Below are 9,285 nucleotides of genomic sequence, written 5' to 3'. Positions count from 1 at the left end.
ATGTGAAATGCAAAACAAATACAATACAAGCTTTTATTCATATTCTCTTTTAATGCAGGGCTTAGGAAAAGAAAACACAATTGACTAAGAGGGGATAAGAAGCTGCAGCAGAGGAGTAATGTCTTTCCAGGACATCTGAGGGCTGTGAAATGTCTCAGAGCTGCTTCCTTTATGCTTTTGCTCGTAATTAAATTTAATTTAATCTAATACAAGATGAATAGATGACCTTGGATAATCAATCGGGCATGTATCCATCCTGTCACCCTGACCTTGACCTGTTGAGGACACGTAATTGAAAGCCCTCAGAGCATCTTCTAAATGCAAAAAACCTCAGCACACCTGAGAGCTCCAGCTGAAAAAGATAAGCAAAGTTCAAGCAGACTGGTGGATTTCAATACCTACGTGGGCAAAATTTGAATTTAAAAATGTTTACACACTGTATTTTCAGAAAACGCATTCTAACTTTGCTGAAAAGTTGACTAGAAGAAGTTCATGAGCCTGAAACCACAATGACAAGATTCATACAAAACACCTGATGTACAAATATTTGCATTCAGCTGGAAGAGCCCCTGCTTTTCTTCTGAGATCATAAACAGAGAGGCGTTCTGCTTCTCTGTCAAACCTTTTGTTTAATCTGTCGCTCATTTTGTCACAAGAACACACAGACAAAATGTTTGTATCAAACACCTCTGAATGCTCTGATTTCACGCGAAGCGCTCACACCCCGGAGGGGATGTTTTCCCCCCTGAGACGTGAAGGATCTGAAGCTTTGGGAGATGCGTGATGTCAGGACCAAAGCTGTCAACGGGCGATCCCTTAATTGCCACGATGACCTTGTCTGAACCATCGGACCGGGATCGCGAGCCACGAGACGTGACGCATGTCAGAGACCGTCAGGGACAACCATGTCAGCGTGACAATGATAGCCTGACATCACCGTGTGAAGGATGAAGGAGAGCTGCAGCAACCAGGCTGCACAAGTTCAAAACATCACACACTCAATTTATATTTAAACAAAAGAAGAAAACTGTATTCATTTGGACTTTGATCACTTGCATTGGCACATCTGAGCCCTGGCATAAAGAAGCATAAATACTGAAAACTCCTGAATCAAATTTTATTGCCCACTGCTGAAAGGATAACGTTTCTGCCTGTGTCTGTATGTGCAGGTGTTTGTTTACAGTTTTAGCAATATGTCTCATGAACCAGTGGATGAAATTGAGTGAAACTGTGAAAATCCAATCACTGGATCTACAACTGATTGACTTTTGGAGTCAAACCAGTTTAAGATGACTGCCCCACAAACACAAAAAATGCTATTTCGCAGTCAGTTTTATAGCTACTGAGCTATGATTTAATGAGGTAGCAGCTGAGAGTCATTCACTTGCACATAATGTTCCTTTTAAGATGTAACCAAAATGACTAGAAGGCTTTGTCTCAACAAAAGATGATTTTAATTAAAAATCTCCGGACAAAAGGACGGCAGGTCCTCACTCCTCCATACTGTGCAGCGTTGTTTGACGTGTTACTGTCAGAACAGACTTTTTTTGTCTTCAGAACAATCTGATTTGTGAAAAGATCAGCTACAGCTTCGTAGGGCCGTACTCTGGTGGTCATCTTCAGAGGGAAACTGCAGCATACTTTGTCATTCGAAGTATCATCACAACATATGCAAAATCCATCCAAAGGTTCTCGGTGTTTCAAAGAAGTGTATTTTAAAATCAATGATTTGCTTTGAATATAGTGAAAACTCAATTTATGTTATTACGATCAAGACTTGTAGACCTTCTGGCACCAAAACACAACATTATATTGGTCTTTAAAATAGCATCAATCTACTTTAGTCTTGCTAGGCATGTATTTTATTTATTTTTTTCCCTGGGAATTCTCTTGCTTTCATTCCAAGCTATTTTGCACCAATAGGAACGCCATCATCCTTGAGCCGACAGCACATTTCCCCGTAAGTGGCCGTGTAATTCCCTGTTCCCTGCTGATCCCACGGAGCATGATCTGTATCCTGCTAACCGGGCCTCTTCTCTGAGAGGGATGAACGCAGACTTTCACCCCGAGACTCCCACGAACATGAAAGGGATTAAGACATCCCCGCTGGAAGACTCGGCGTGTGATTGACGTGCGGGCATACCTGACAACGACGCCGTTAATTACATCCTCCTCTCTCCGACAGAATTACAGGGGTAAGAACAGAGTGGGAGGACGAGTCTGTGAATAGATGCTTGTCATCGTGGTCTCCTCTGTGGCAGGTGAGGATGGAAATGATCAAGATGCCGAAGCACACTCCTACTCAGAACCGATCACCGTGAAGGGTTAAAGACGCCACTCTGAATCACGCAGACAATTTCTAACAAAGTCATCTTGAAAGCCAAGAAGTCACTTTCGTTTTTCTTTTATTTTCTCTTTGTGCTTCTTTCTCCTGTTCTTACCACCTTCTCTGGTTTGCTTCGTCAAACATCTGTGCATTTCTCTGAATTAGCAACAAAACGATGCGTTGCCTCAATTATTCTGCACACCTAATGCCTTTTTAATTACCGACAGTTTACAAACGTGTTGCACAGGTTGACAGGGAGGAGACAGAAAAACACCAGCTTTAAATCAGGGAATGTAAGAACAAAAAAGTGACTAAAATGTTATTTAGTTTTTTGTTCAAGAAACACGGGTGTCTTCTTTTTAATCTGAGACATTTTTTGTGAAAAGTTAGCATAGTTTAGAAGTCATAAAATGACAAAAAATATGAAAGGATGCCTCAGGAAATTTAGTCTTATGCACAGTTTTTGAGCTTTTCTCATAATTTTCATTAGATTCATCCATCCATCCATCCATCAATCTATTTTTTTAAATGATGATCAAGTAAAAATGAAACTTTTGTCAAATCTTTAAATTTTTCAGCATTTAAAAAAAAAAAACAGAAGTCTAAAAAATAATCTGACTCTCACAAATCTTAAAAAAGTGCAATAAGATCAAAATTTACAGTATTTACTGGGGCCGGGACACATTACTACATATTGTATTTCTGAATGGTAAACATATATATATATATATATATATATATATATATATATATATATATATGTGTGTGTGTGTGTGGGGGGGGGTATTTGTGCTTAGTTTCTGATGTGGTTTTATTGTGTAGATAATTGCAATTTGGTACAACTGCCTTCAGGTTTTTTCATAACATTTCTTTAAAACTCAGGACAGAAGTTAGAGGAAGCTGTTCCAAAACATTCACTTTAATCCTTTATTTATCCTTTTTTTTTCTTTTTGATGAAAAGATCTGTAAGTTTAGAAATGGTGTTGAATCAATCAGTTTACCAGGACAGTAAATCACAATTTTAATCAACCTTTCACTGTTTTGTCCTGACTCTGATGAACCAAAACTGGCCCAAACCATGATCCTATCAGCACCATTTGAATATGATTGTTGATTTTTGTTATGAAAACATATCAAAGTCCATAAAAATCCAACTCAGTAGAATTCTGCTGCTTTAACTCGAGTTTAGTTTGATTTGGGAGCTTCTTGTAAACCCATCAGCTGACCCGCTCCAGTTCATACTGTTCTGACACAAGTTTTCTCCCAGTGAAGAGCTCGGTAGGCCCTGTTTTTGTGTTTGCTCAGTTACTTTCCAGATTCGCCTGCTGAGAGTGTCAGACCACCCTCTTCTTCCTCTGCCACCACAAAAAGCGTATCTCAGAGTGTCATCTCATTTTGTCCATAGTCTTCTTCTGTAAGGGGAGGTCATGGGACGGGTAGCAGGCAGACCGAGCCACGCAGAGACAAAAAGGCGCCAGGGACCCCAGACGGGAATTTGGCGCTGACAGCACTTTGGCCAACTTGAAGCGGTGGACCAACAAAGAACAGAAAGCAAAGGACACTTCTGTCACAATACAGAACAGAAGAGTCTGTTCTGTCAAGTTTTTCAGCTCAAATGCTTTTTATTATGTGCAGCTTTCTGTTATTGTGCTGCGCTGAGGGGAGGCGCTGCAGTAAAAACCTCTTCTTACAGACCTCCGAAGCATTATCATGTTACAGATGTGCTGCTTTTTAAACTACAGCAGAAGTAAAACATAAAGTTTTAGCCGCAAAGCTGAAAGTTGACAAAACTTTTCATTTGTTTTGTGGAAACAATAGCCCCATTTCAGGTGATTTACATCTGTGAAATGTGCCAAAGTGATTCCCCGTTGTTTTGGTACATTTAGATTGACAGAAGTAATGAATGTGCTTCATGTTGGATCCTGCAGCAGAGCTGTGGAGGCAGGACTAATAAAGAAATACAAACGGATGGAGGAGGAAAAAATACAGAAGCTTATCGCTGCGACTAAGATAAAATGGAACATAACATCATGTTTTAATATAAATAGTTTATTGATTGAACTATATCTTGGTGTTTTAATGTGTTCATGTTCTTACAATCTATTTTTCACACTCTAGAAATTAAATTTTCAATGTAGTTTTTTATATTTTAACATGTTGCTCGAACATATTTTTAACTGCATAAGTATGTATACTGTGGTTAAAAAAACCATATTGTTAGAGAGGGAAAATATATTGCTTAAACATAAGTTGTAACATGAAAAAGATTTTGTTTAAACAACAAACTTTTCAGATTACGTGACAAAGTTCTGTTTTATTTTTCTTGAGTGGCATCAAGATGCTTCCATAGAGTAAAAAATTAAGCTAGAGTCTAAAAATTGTTGAAGTGAGGTTCTGTAGAAAGATTATAAACAATTTATTTCTTGTCGGCTGTGCCGTCTCTTTGAATGACCTCAGTTTGGAGAAACAGACTTAGACTCTGACAGGATTGATGAGCTAACGGTTTGTCCAAGCGAAGTAGATTGCTGCCATTTTGGAACCACTCTGATCTCATAGATTTCATCTTGAATGCCATTTCATAAAACCTTCCCGGTGCCATCAGTTACAGATTACACCTTTATTTAAACGGAGATATGTGGTTATTTTCAGTCTGCTGCAGCTTCCAGTGCAATCTGGGGTACTTCCAGCAAGAATATCACATCATTTCAGCCAGAATATCTGTGTAACGCAACACTGACAAGAACGATTACAAGGACAATACAAGGACAATTGTGACATTTTAATATACGATTTGTTTTAAAGTGGCAGCAGCCGGCTTTGGTCTTGGCTGGAGTTGGACTAGCTGTTAGCACATGTCTCCTGTACGAATTAAACCTCGTTTCTAGAAGCCGAGGCCAGTCAGAAAGTCATCTACAACAAATAAGATATCAACTGTTTAACACCTTCCTACAAAACCTCACTTCAAATAATCTTAACTATTGCTGTAAGCATTGTCAAGTTAGGCCAAGGAACTGTTTATATATATATACATATATATACATCTATATAAAAACAATTTAGTAGTAGACTTCTGTGTGTTCATGGAATAGGACCAAAATCCTAATTTGTTTAGTGGAAGTTTTGGCCCCATTAAAGAGTGATTTATGGTTGTAACAGGTGCCACATTATTTAGCTACATTTAAAATGACATGAATAATGAATGTGCTTCTGGCAGGGGCTTGTTGGATCCTGCAGGAGAGCCGTGGAAGCAGGAATGTTGGAGAAGGACAAAGGGACAGAGGTGGGGAGAGGGAAAAGATGTGAAACTAACTAACTGAAAAAAGTACAGAGATGGCTGCAGAAAGAGGAAGAGGGGGAAAAACAGAAAAAGATTCAGCACCCACGCCGGGTCATTTCGGTCTTCTGTTTACAGTAACTTCCCTGAGAATAAAACCGAATTTGCCTCCACATGTGTAAAAAAATTAACCATTTCGTCTCCACAGCCGCTGAGTGCTGGTGTGAAGATCGTATCTCATCTTTTACTGACTGCTCAAGTTAGATTTGATCTGTGTGACCGTCGGGTTTATTAACGGCACTTCTCTGCGATATCGAGCTCCCAGGCCAGCACCAAGCAACAGCTACTCATAAAGGCGCAATGCGGGTGTTGTACACAGCATGCAAATTATTAAAAAAAAAATAAAAAATGAGATAGAGAGAGAGAGAGGAGGGACCAAGCAAGCAAACTTTGAGACACCAGGAGTGTGAAAGCTGGTAGGAGCATCTATCACTGATACAGCTTCACTGTGTGATGTGAGGCCGCGAGGCGAGAAAGCCAACATTTAACACTTCCTCTGCTTGCCTCAAAACGCTGCTTGGAATATATAATCTTTTATTTCTTTCCTCTCACGTGGAGAGATGCCACAAACCACTGTTGTGCGGTCATTAACTGAGGCTTTGTTTCAAGTAAAAAAGAAATAAACAAAAGCATGCAGAAGTAACCTAAAGACACAAGAGATGAATAAATATGAAAAAACATGACAAACACAAATCAAAATCATTGATGGAGCAGTTGTTTCCATTAACGTCTTAGTACGCTCGCTGAATTGTTGCTATTTTGTTGTTGTTGTTTTTGTTTACACAGACACACTGCAGAAAATCACACGTCTATTTAAGGAAAAACACTTTTTCACCACAGGCTGAACCGTCCAGGGCAGCCAGGTTCTGAGGAAAGGTAACGAGCAGTCAATATCTTACCTGTTATAGATAGCTCTTTGAATTACCTCAGTTTGGAGAAAACAGAGTTTAATTCTGACTTCATCGACAAGCCAACTTTTTGCAAATAACCACATTCTATATACATAAACAGCTATATGCCTAATTTATGGCAATGTAAAACAAAATTAAAATCGAGCATCTCTATGACCTACTATGAATGTTTGAGAGTGGAGCTGTTTCAGGATGGCACTCCTAAAACAGCCACTGCTTGAACTAGCCGTTAGCTCATCAATCCGGTAAAAATCCAACTCTGTTCCTCCAAACTGAAGTGGTTTAAAGAGCCATCTGCAACAGGTCAGATATTAATTGTTGATAATCGTTCCGCAGACGGAGCCTGACTGCAGAGGGTCTGAACTCTAACCAACGGTTGGAGTCAGTTTTTCTGCAGCGTCACAGACAAACAGTCGTGTAAGCTTCAGGCAGGAAAGTCTGGCTTTTTTCGGGTGACAGTTTTGGCGTGCTGCGGTCGTTGAAGTTGTGTACATGCACACACGTTTCCTGTGAGAGGAAATATCTTCAAGATGAAGAGCTCTATCATGTGGGGAAAGCTCCGTGGTTTTGGGGTGGCCACGGATGCTCGTGGGTTTGCACATCAGCAGCAGTGGCAGGCTGGCAGAGGCCCACAAATGAGAACAAAACGAGTTATAAATGCTCAGCATGAGGCGTATAATAAAGTCTCACCAGAATAAAGAAGGCTTCAACTCATGATCGTTGTCAGAGAGTATGTGTGTGTGAGTGAATGATGATTAATTCTTGCCCCTCGATGCTGCAGGATCCTCAGCACCTGCTTCCAGACCCAGGTGTGAGTGAGGCTGACGAGCAGGAGACAGATTTAACTCGTCCTGCCTCTCGTGAAGCTGCAGGGACAAAACCCCTCATGGCCCGACACAGATCTCAGCCACTCTGCATTTCAGCAGGCTTAATCACGGCCACCTCAGTGTTTTATTTCTGTCTCTATACACTTCCTTTCAAATTATTCCTCTCCTTCAACCTACAACCTTACAAAATAAAATCTATATTGACAGCAGAAGCTCAGATAACACAAATCCAGAGCTCCAGGGAGTTTGGATGGCCTCCGTTGTTGTTTGTGACACGAGTTAATTATGTCAACTGATTCAGATTTATAGGCAAAGCAGGCTAAATGTTCGAGTCTCATTTCCATATTCATAGATGGCCTTGTCATTCAGGGCCGACGTGTCGCTCAGGCTGCAGTAATAGAGCTGCCTGGAGATTACATGAAAAAGAAATGAGTTCATTTATTCTTGTAATTTGCCCACAGTTGTTTGGAGACCCTTATTACATTATGGGATGGCTCATCAGCCAACCGAAGAATATTGTGCTGGTTAATAACTTACTTCATGTGTTCAAAGCTCGGTATCAGTTTGTTTTTTTTCCTCCCACACAAACAAAGATATACTCCCACGGTTTATTTTTCAGTTTTCTTTAAAACACCCGGGGCTAAAATGTTAGAACAGTGACCAGAATCAGAAAATGTTCACAGCAGAGTTAATTAGGACGAACTACAAAGTACCACAGGAAATTGTTTCTGTCTTCAAAATAAAAGCACACAACCGAAGGGTAAATGAAGGTAAACCTTTTGCAAAATTTCAAATCATACGTGTATTTTTTATCATTTATTTTAACTGCTCTTTCATGTACTCTAAAGTATTTTTATTTTCCTTTATTTATAGTCCTTTTTTAAATTGAGACGTTTATCTAAAGTGAAAATATTTTTATCTTTAAATGACTTTGAACGGGTGATTCATGCTTTTGTTAGCTCCCAACTGGATTATTGTAACTCTTTGTATGTTGGTGTCAGCCAGGCCGGCCTCTCACGACTACAGCTGGTTCAGAACGCTGCAGCTCGTCTCTTAACGCGAACAAAAAAGCGTGACCATATCTCCCCAGTGCTTGTTTCCCTTCACTAGCTCCCCGTTCGTTTTAGAATTGATTTTAAAGTTTTATTGTTGACTTATAAGTCCCTAAATGGGCAGGCACCTGCATATTTGTCTGATCTTCTGCAGCCTTATGTGCCCTCTAGTCTAGTCTTGATCACTTAGATCAAGTGCCCATTTGTGCTTAGTTGTCCCAAGATCCAGGCTGGTTCACAGAGGTTATCGGGCTTTTTCAGTGGTAGCTCCTAGACTGTGGAATCAGCTGCCCCTTCATATTAGACAGGCTTCAACGCTTGGTGTTTTTAAATCTCTTTTTAAAACACATTTATATTCACTGGCTTTTAATACATTCTGAGAATTGTAATGATATTGTATTTTTTTGTATAATGTTTGTATTGAATGTTTATGTGTGCAGCACTTTGGTCAACAACAGTTGTTTTTAAATGTGCTTTATAAATAAATTTGATTTGAATTTGATTTTATTTTATTCTGGGAGTTTGTTTGCATGATTACATGATTTTTAAATTACTTATCCTGGACCTTCAGGTGAGCTTTGTTTGAGGTCACTGATGGATTTCTGCTCATTTTGTTTCTTTAATAGGCTATGCTGTCACCACATTTTTATTGTTCAAATAAAGTAAAACAAACAAACAAAATAGAAGCCGAAGGATGTTTCTTGGCTCTTGTTGTCAATCCTTCAATTTTCCCACTATCAGGGGTCCTAAAAACCAAAAACAAGCAATATTTTTATTTGATCATCTCCATCCTTGTTCACTAGTTTGTGAACATTGATGTGATGTGAACATTATG

This window comes from Kryptolebias marmoratus, linkage group LG9 (genome assembly GCF_001649575.2).
Source record: "Kryptolebias marmoratus isolate JLee-2015 linkage group LG9, ASM164957v2, whole genome shotgun sequence".
Taxonomy (NCBI): domain Eukaryota; kingdom Metazoa; phylum Chordata; class Actinopteri; order Cyprinodontiformes; family Rivulidae; genus Kryptolebias; species Kryptolebias marmoratus.
Note: the sequence above shows the minus strand (reverse complement) of the source record.